Source organism: Lacerta agilis, chromosome 11 (assembly GCF_009819535.1).
Source record: "Lacerta agilis isolate rLacAgi1 chromosome 11, rLacAgi1.pri, whole genome shotgun sequence".
In the NCBI taxonomy this organism is placed as follows: Eukaryota; Metazoa; Chordata; class Lepidosauria; order Squamata; family Lacertidae; genus Lacerta; species Lacerta agilis.
Genome location: NC_046322.1, coordinates 21,808,604 through 21,817,727, shown reverse-complemented (window position 1 = coordinate 21,817,727; position 9,124 = coordinate 21,808,604).

The window sequence follows — 9,124 nt, the reverse complement described above, 5'->3', positions numbered from 1 at the left end:
AGTAACACCACTGTCTGTTTTTTAATTCGACAGGCCCTGAAGGGGTGCATAAACAAACCTGTCCCTTTATTTTTGTAGTTTCCTCCAGATACCCATGGAAAGTCTACAGCCAGTGGTATCTCCCTCGGCAACAAACCTCCATGTCTGAGAGAGTGCAGTACAGCTGGGAATTTTTTGAACAGTTAGTGACACAGGGCTGGTTTAGGGAATCAGTTGATTCTTTAAACCTGGAAGCACCTGGATTGTGGTGTTCATAGGACCTTGGTTTAAACTGCCTATAGTTCCCTCCTCAGCCCAAAGAGGTGGAGCCAGTGCCTGACTCAACAATGCTCTCGTTTTTGAATGCCATGACCTGCAGCACATATGCATAACTGGATCAAGGTGACCAGGTTGAGATAATTAACTTAAAACCTATCACAAGGTCTTCAAATGTGTATGTTTCAGAGCTGATTGTTCTAGGATAGAAAACAGTTTATACTCGATAAAGCAGTGTGAATTTGCATTCTCCCTATATCAAAGGGGTAAATGAGAGACAATGTGCCCACTCATTGGAGAATGATGGTCAGTCTCTTCCCCCAGCCTCCTAGAAATACCAACTGCTGGTGCAGGACTTATTGCAGTTATTGCACACCTTAGCAGCCTGGCTTGCACACAGTTCTCTTGAGTATAGAATAATGAAGCATGCTTTCGGGACGGTAGCTCAGAGGCTTAGTGATGGCCGGTGCACGTAGCCGTTTGTGTGTTGAGTTATGGGCAGGGAGACCAAATCCCAATGCATTCATAAAGCTCCCTGTGTAATATTGGGCCAGTCACACACCACTTCAGCCTAACCTACCTCATAGGCTTCTTGTGAAGTTAAAATAGACAAGAGCTATGCTCACCATCTTGAGCTCCTTGAAGGACAGGTAGGACATACATGTAAAAATGTATAACAACAACAACAACAACAACAACAACAACAACAACAACAACAACAACAACAACAGAGAGCAGCAGACCAGGCAAAGTGGCACCATTGCAGTTTCACATAATCCCTGTGCCAGCAGCCCAATACAATAAGACACATTCTGTCATTTCATATTGTTGGAGCAGGGAGAAGAGCTGCCAATACAGGTTTTCTGTACCTCCGTTTCCGAGTGGGATATACTGGCTGACAGGTGAGAGCTTTGGATTTCAGCAACAGTAAACTTCAGGCTTTGCAACCATTCTTTGTAAAAATGATTTTAAACTTTTTAAATCAATGTCCAGGTTAAGTTCCTTCATGTCCATAACTCTTGGCCACCGTATGCCCTTCAACAACAGGCTCAAACCATCCACTTTGCAACAGATGATAATTACGGATTTCACAGAGTTAAAAGCAGACAGCTGTCGCTAAGCACATTTATAACTAATTTATTGCAGTCGCAATGATGTGGACAAATTTTAAAATGTTTCAAGCAGTGGGACTGAAAGCAATACATGTGATTCAGCTATGGTTTTGGTTTGGAACAAGAGATGGGATTTAATCCTTTATTGTCTGTTGTCTCCCCCAAATCCTCTTGCCAAATCTTATTTTGCCAGATCAAAATATCCAGAATAGGGTGTATTTTGAAGCTGTAGTATCTGAAATACAAGACAACCATGATATTTGGTGAAACTCTGAACTTGCTACGCCAACCAGGTGCTCTCCAGATGTTGACAAGACTATAATTCCCAACACCCCCAGCCAATGGCCATGTTGACTAGGGCTGATATGAGTTGTGTAATCTAAAACATCTGGAGGTCACCAGTTTGGTGAAGGGTAAAGTTCTAGGATCAAGGATATCTTAGTAAAATAAGAGACATGTGCCTAACATTCAAGTTATTCCCTGGACTGCTATGTCCTTTTATGATTTTTTTATAAAAAAAAACAATTTAAAGCTTTTGGGAAGAACAAGTAGTTCCAACAATTAACGAACTCTGTGCCAGTTTATTATTAACACAATGGGCTGCAAACTAGGTGGCTAGTGCTAGATTTTTCATAATATAATAAATACCAGCCTTGTAAAGCCCAGAGCGAAGGAGGAGGAAATGGATCCAAACACAGTTGGAAATCCAAGGAAAGGGGGAAATGCCATCAATAATACACCCTTGAGAGAAGACCACCCTTGCTTCTGTCCTAAGGGTAAGTGATCCTGCATGTAAGTGACCTTATTCCTCCTTTTTACAGGCATATCAGCCTTTCTAGAGAGGCCGGCAGTTTGCTGCTATTCCCTTTTACAGCATACAAAAGATACTCCTCTCTCATGGCCAGAGCTGAAATAAGAGCACCCAGGAGCTTATCCCCCATCTTCTAGTTGTATAATGGGGGGGGGGAGTAAGGATTGCCGTTTAACCAGAAGACCGACCCTGGAACTTGGACATGTTTTGTTTATGCCAGTTTTCAGAAATGTAAGGCTGTGTTCTTATTCACCAGCCATTTTATTTTCTTGAAGCTGTATACTGTAGAGACTGTAGCTTCTGAACTGGGCTTGACACCTAAACCCAGCTGAAACTGCTAGACTCTGTTTCCTGGCCCTGACCTGGTGTTAGGCTGACTGATGTCATCTGCTAGCAGTCCTGGGACTGTTGTTGTTCAGTCGTGTCCGACTCTTCGTGACCCCATGGACCAGAGCACGCCTATCCTTCACTGTCTCTCGCAGTTTGGCCAAACTCATGTTAGTAGCTTCAAGAACACTGTCCAACCATCTCATCCTCTGTTGTCCCCTTCTCCTTGTGCCCTCCATCTTTCCCAACATCAGGGTCTTTTCTAGGGAGTCTAGAAAAACTAGTCCCGGGACTAGTGATGGTAATTCAGGCTCACAGGTAGTTCATGGGGAAGCAGTTTGCACAATCAAATCGGATGCATAAAAGCATTATGGGCTCTGATTTTTTTTCTTTTAATTCTTGGCATAAATTAATCCATATGCAAATATTCCCTCGGTGGCCAGCTGGCTAATTGTCAAGATGTTTTTGTTTTGTTTTGCTACTATCTGTTTTGTGTTTCAGTTAGGACAATCCCTTAATACTAGTCAATGAGCAATTTAAAATGTGTAATGGCCTTAAATTAATTGGCATAAGCCCATGATCAGCACCCATCCTGAACTCTGGGAGAAATTGCAAGCTGATTAATTTACTCTGTAAATTGGCTCAAAAGTAACTAAATCTCCTTTTCCCTAGTTTTTATTCTTGGTGTTTCACCTCTTCCCCCACCCTCCATGCAGCATCAAATGTCACACACTATTCCTAGTTTCCCTTCTATAAGCTGCAACCATTTACGGAAAAGCAAGGGAGAAAATAAGTGATTCTTTAAATATACTATATATGTTGCTTCTGTCGACCAAAGATGCAACATCTGAAGCCAGCATGAAGTACTGTAAGCCTTGGAAGCAATGTTGGGAGGCCAAGGACCATGTGGACATGGAACCGTTTCTTTCTCCAAGAGCCACAGATGTGGAGCCTGCTAGACAGATGGGAGAGGGATGTGTTGCTGAACATTTATCTACTCACACAAAAGCCCCAAGGCAACACCGGCACTTGGGATCATAATGAGGATTTGGAAAAATTGTTGGAATACTTGGATTGCATGAAGGGGGGAAATGGTTTGACAGTTAGCGACATACACAATCCAGCACTAGTTCCAAGAGAGAGAAAATTGGCTTTGCAAGGAGTTGGTCCCACTGAGCCAAGATCCCTCCTGCATCCACAACTGCTGCTGCTCTAGCCAGACAGAGTGTGTGTGTGTGTGTGTGTGTGTGTGTTGTCGACATGCAAATGGCTTGGTTACAATCTACTATTTCCAGGGCAGCAAGGTAGGAAATCACCACACACATGCTATAGGAAAGGGCATCACCGACAAGTTTTGCTAACATACTTGCAAAGGTGCCATTTAATAGCCCTTAACATTGCCCGCTGTTGCCAACAGCAGTCAGGCACATACGGTGAGGACATAGCTACTTGCTACATGAGGTAGGAGCACCTGAATGTTACGGCTTTTTTTTGTAAGAGCTGCTGAACGTTACGGCAGAGGGTGGAGGTGAGGAAATCTTCACAAGGATCCTGCTTTGGGCAAGGGTAGCACGTACACCAGCTTTGTGTTCTGTTGCATTCAGCAGGGCTTCCTTCTGAGTACATCTGTGTTGGATCAGGCTGTAATTTCAAAAGCAGGAAAAAAAATGCATGCCAAAAACTCATTTTTGCAGCCAAGATCCATAATGTATAGATTTCCTATCTTTGCAACTTCTAAGGTGGCCAGATGCAAACGAGGGCAGGGCTCCTGCACCTTTAAGAGTTGTGCAGAAGAGAGGATTTCAGAATCTGTAGGTGGCAAGTGTCATCTGCTGATAAAGGTGCAGGGACCCTCTAACCTTTTGCATCTTATTTCCTTTGCACTTCAGACTACCTTTCATTCTCCCACAGGCAAACTCGCTATGGTGCCTTCATGCTAAAAACAATCCAGGAACAACAGCTGCCTATTAAATACTAGCATAGATGAACATAAGGGGTCTTTTCTACATGTAGGGATTATAGCATAGGAACTCGCTGTCATGTCTGGAAGGCTCTCAGGGCCAAGCTACACTCCTGTTGAAACATCTTCCTTCTGAGGCTCAACACTTGGTAAGTGGAGGAAAGGCATAGTCCTGCATGCTATGGCTGCTGAAATTCTCTCTTCTACGCAGCACTTAAAGGTGCAGGAGCACAGTTCTCTTTTGCACCTGGGCATGCTATACAGAAGGCACACAATCCAGCATCTAATCAGAGGCAGATTTAGGGCAGTGCTACCGGTTCTGTCACACTGGGTGCCGAGCCTAGGGGGCGCTGCAGGGCATTGCAACTATGGCATAGTGAACTGAACAGAACGGAATGCCGGGGTGGGGGGGAACCAAATTTTGGCCTTGCACAGGGTGCCACAAAAATTTGGAAGGCCAAAGTCTGCCCCTGATCTGTAGTTCCAGGTGGAAACGGACCTCTGGCCAAGGGATTTTGTCTGAGCAATAATGCAAAGCAGCAGCTGATGATTCCTGTCTTCTGCTAAAGAGAGTTCAGTGTGGAAAGCAAGGAACTTGGCTGCTGAAAGGTGACATGTAGCATTTGGGAGCAAGTCCAGCAATGACTTTTTCATTGTGGACTTGGATTAGTTGACTGGAGGTGTTAAGAACATGAGGCTAAGGCAAAAAAATTCAATGAGCTAGTGTTAGGGTTGCCACCTTTTTTATTTTTCTGGCAAGGTTTCTGTGCCTTTGAACAGCTGCATGGACAGGAAAGAATTCAACATGGACTGTTTCCCCCCACACCCAGGCCGAATAGAGCTATTATTATTATTATTATTCATTAATTTCATGCTGGTGTCAAACAAAGTCAAACAACATCTGAAAGGCCACAGGTTCCTCATCCCCTCTCTTATGTGAAGGGCTGTAGCTGAGTGAGAGGACATGCTCAAGTAATTCCATGAATTGGTCAACCTACAGATCTATTTTTCATTTTCATATATATAGTTAACATGCTTTACGTCATTTTAAAGATAATTTTTCAACATTTTGTGATCTGGCAACAGTTTTTCAAAATGGAATTTTAGACATGAATAAAACAACCAAAAGCATGACATGCAAGATGATCCAGAATTTCTGTATTTCCCACCCCACTAAAGTTCTGTTAAAGACCTCTCCAAAAAAATAGACAAAAGGTTAATGACTTTTTTTTTTTTGCATTGACTGTTTTGCTTTCTCATTCGATGAGTTGACAAAATATATTGGGAACAAAATCAGATGAGCTCACATTGGCTGATTATGTAACATTGCTCACAAACCATACACAAATGAAAAATCTATATATTTTTAACTTCATTCTCTTCTTTGATGTTCTTAGCATTAAGAAAATGTGATGTGAGTATTTCCCCCACTTCTCAGCTCATCGGGTTTGTTTCAGTTATGCTGAATGTTAATATAAAGACAAGTACCGCAGTGCAGACTATGGGTAGCTGAGCTTTCAGAACCAATTCAAAAGGCAGTTTACAAAACTTGATTTACAAAAATGGTTAAGCATTCATCCTTATTGGGAAAGGATGCACAAAAGAGATCAAGTCATTGCAAGGCAAATGTAATATTTCTGTGCCATCTTATGCGACATTACATATGTAGTGCAACTGGCAAGGAAGTAAGGATTGCAGCTCTAGATTAATAAGGAATCGATCAGGAAATCACTAGCTTACATTAACTGAGTTCAAGTCTGCTGAATTACTTCCTAGGGAACAAAAAAAGAAATCTTGCTATCAGAACCTTTTTGCGAAATCTTAGAAACCAGATAAGGTGTTACAGAGCTGCAGACAGACAGATGTCTTAATCTTCAGGAAAAGGTGGTCCCAGGGAACTTGAGACCAGTCAAGTTTGACTCTGAAAACAAGGAAGATGCTAGGAACAGATGACAAAGGAGTCAGTTTGTAAGCATCTTATTAGTGGAGTGATTAGCAGGAGTCAGCATGGATTTGTTCAGAAGGAATCTTGACAGATGAATCTTATCTCTCTCTTTGTAAGAGTGCTTATTAATGGTGGTTCATCAACATGGAGGAAACACAATAGTCTTCAGTGTTTTTATCAATGACAGCACATTCCACACCCACATCCCGAGAATGTAGTACAGTACAATTTTCAGCAACCTTTAACAAACTACTGTACAACATGGAAATGGTTTATTAAATATTTACAAATAAACTGTAAACACATAAGAACATTAGCAGGATATTGTAATAACATGCAGTTTTACAGTATATTTAAAGTAGATGAATAAATGAGCAAATTAAGTTAATTTGGATATGCAGAAAATATTAAAAATAAATTTAAGGAACTGCAGAAAAAGGGGGAAGGAAGTCAAGTTGTAAAATTATTGAAATGTATAAAACATGATGATGATGATGATAATGTTTTTAACAACAATTCTCATTATCTTTTATCATTGGCTAAACTGACTAGGAAGTATAAGAGTTGTAGTCCAACATCTGGGGTCCCAAGATAAAAGAAAAAGAACACTGGCCTAGGGGAAAGGTGGTCCCTCCTTCACTTGAGGTCTTGCGGAAGAGGCTGGATGACCATCTGATGGGGACAGTGGCACCCTTGCAATGGGGCACAGCTGCCCTCCTCACACTGGCATTGCTGCAACTTGTCTGGATGGCGATGTGGCAGGGTAGAACAAGGCTGATGAGTGGGTGCACCAAAGGGAATATCAGATTCATAGAATCATAGAGTTGGAAGAGACCACAAGGGCCATCCAGTCCAACCCCCTGCCAAGCAGATTGTCTCAGCCAACGCACCCACTCAGTCCCAATGTCCTGCCTTGCTCCACCTATGTAAGCTGCAGTCACTTTGGTGTCACGAAGACATCTCTTCCCCACTCCACAGCCTGCTACCTGTTCTGGAGTGCTCTCACTTTGGATATGAGTTGGAGGTTGGGTTAGGTGACCCACAAGGCACCCTCCAACTTCTATCCAAGTCCCAGTGGAGGAAGTTCCTGATCCCAAGAGGAGCTTTGCATACTCGTTGATTCACATCCTCAGTGTGATTGTGTAGGCTGGTTCCCACAATAACTACATGTGGCTGAAATTGGATTTGCACTTTTTTATTATGTAAATGCTTTGGCATGTGATCCCTAAAGTAGTTTCTGAACAAACCACAGTGGCTGATCCAGCAGAGGACTGTGAGAATCACATTGTGAAGTCTGTTTTTAACTTAATCTTGTGGGTTTCCTCCCCCACTGCATCCCGTGACGTCAATTATTATTTTGATATTGTAACAAAATTCAGCGAGTGCTGGGAGTTGTATGTCCACAAATGAGAAGTTTGAGTTTGGTCCAATTGACTTTTATTAGTGTTTAAAAATGAAAAAATCTTGTGAACTAATGAGTTCCCTTGGTACAGCTGGCAGTGGAAAAAAATCTGCATATGTTTATGGCTCAACACAAAGCATTGCTGACCTTTGTGAGCACAGATGAATAGTATTATTAGAAGCTCTGAAAATCCTGCCCTACAGAGATGCTTCTCATAAATTTTAAGGCTATATTTATCAAAGCATAGTATATGCTGCATCCGTACTTGTTGCAGTTCTCTAGGATCTTACAGATGCTGGGTTGCGTTTGTTTTGCAGATATGCTAATTCAGTGAGTGTAATCCAGATGTCATCCTCTCCATAAATACTTCAGCAGTAACCAAGGCTTGGAGGTAGGGAAGCATCCCTTACCCAACTTGCACCCTTAAATCTTTTGTGCTTGGGGCATGTGCCCCAGTGCCCCCCATGCACCTCTTTGGGGTGGGCACTCCACAAGTGGCACACCACCATCAAAAAGGCTCACCCCAAGGAGGCTTGCCCAACACAATTTTGACTATAATACTAGTATCAAATGAAGAAGTTTTAATTTCCCCAGACATGTGAGCATTGTAATTTTAAAAGCTTTTAATTATTTGAATCTGTGATAACTTGCAATTGATTAGAATGTTAAGACTGTCCTATATTATTTTTAAAAAAATAAATAAATAAAAATCATGTTTTGTAATATTAGTATTATTTACTCTTTTGTAAGTAGTCTTGGGAATGTCAAGTGGCCCTTGAAGGGTGAGATATAAATGTCAGAAATAACTAAAGTGTGATTAGGCTAATCTACCTGGAACTAAGTGTAGTTACCCAGAACTCATGAATCAAAATAAAGATTGCAAGCACTTAATAGTTTAACTCCAGCGATCTTACTGTTGTAATATTATGCACATTGCATAAACTTATTATTTTTTATTACAATCCAAAGTGATTCTTGTAATGTCCACTACATTATATGCCATGATACTAACTCATTATCTGAGTGCCTGTATAGCTAAAACATCCTTGCACAAGAGTGGAAGTATCAGCAGGTTTATTAAAATGGAGAAGTGGAGGGGAATGGTAATGGAATGGAGTATCCTGGCACAGGGCATGGCTGGTTAGTTGGAAGCAAGAGCAGGAGCTCTCTGCATTGCAACATTTTGTTCTATGGCCCACTAGTGACTAGTCATTTAGATATCACATACAGTATAAGGAAAGGCAGAAGAGAAACTCGGCTCTACAGAAAGTGCTTGAACAATTATTTTTGTAATTTTATTTGCATGTATTTA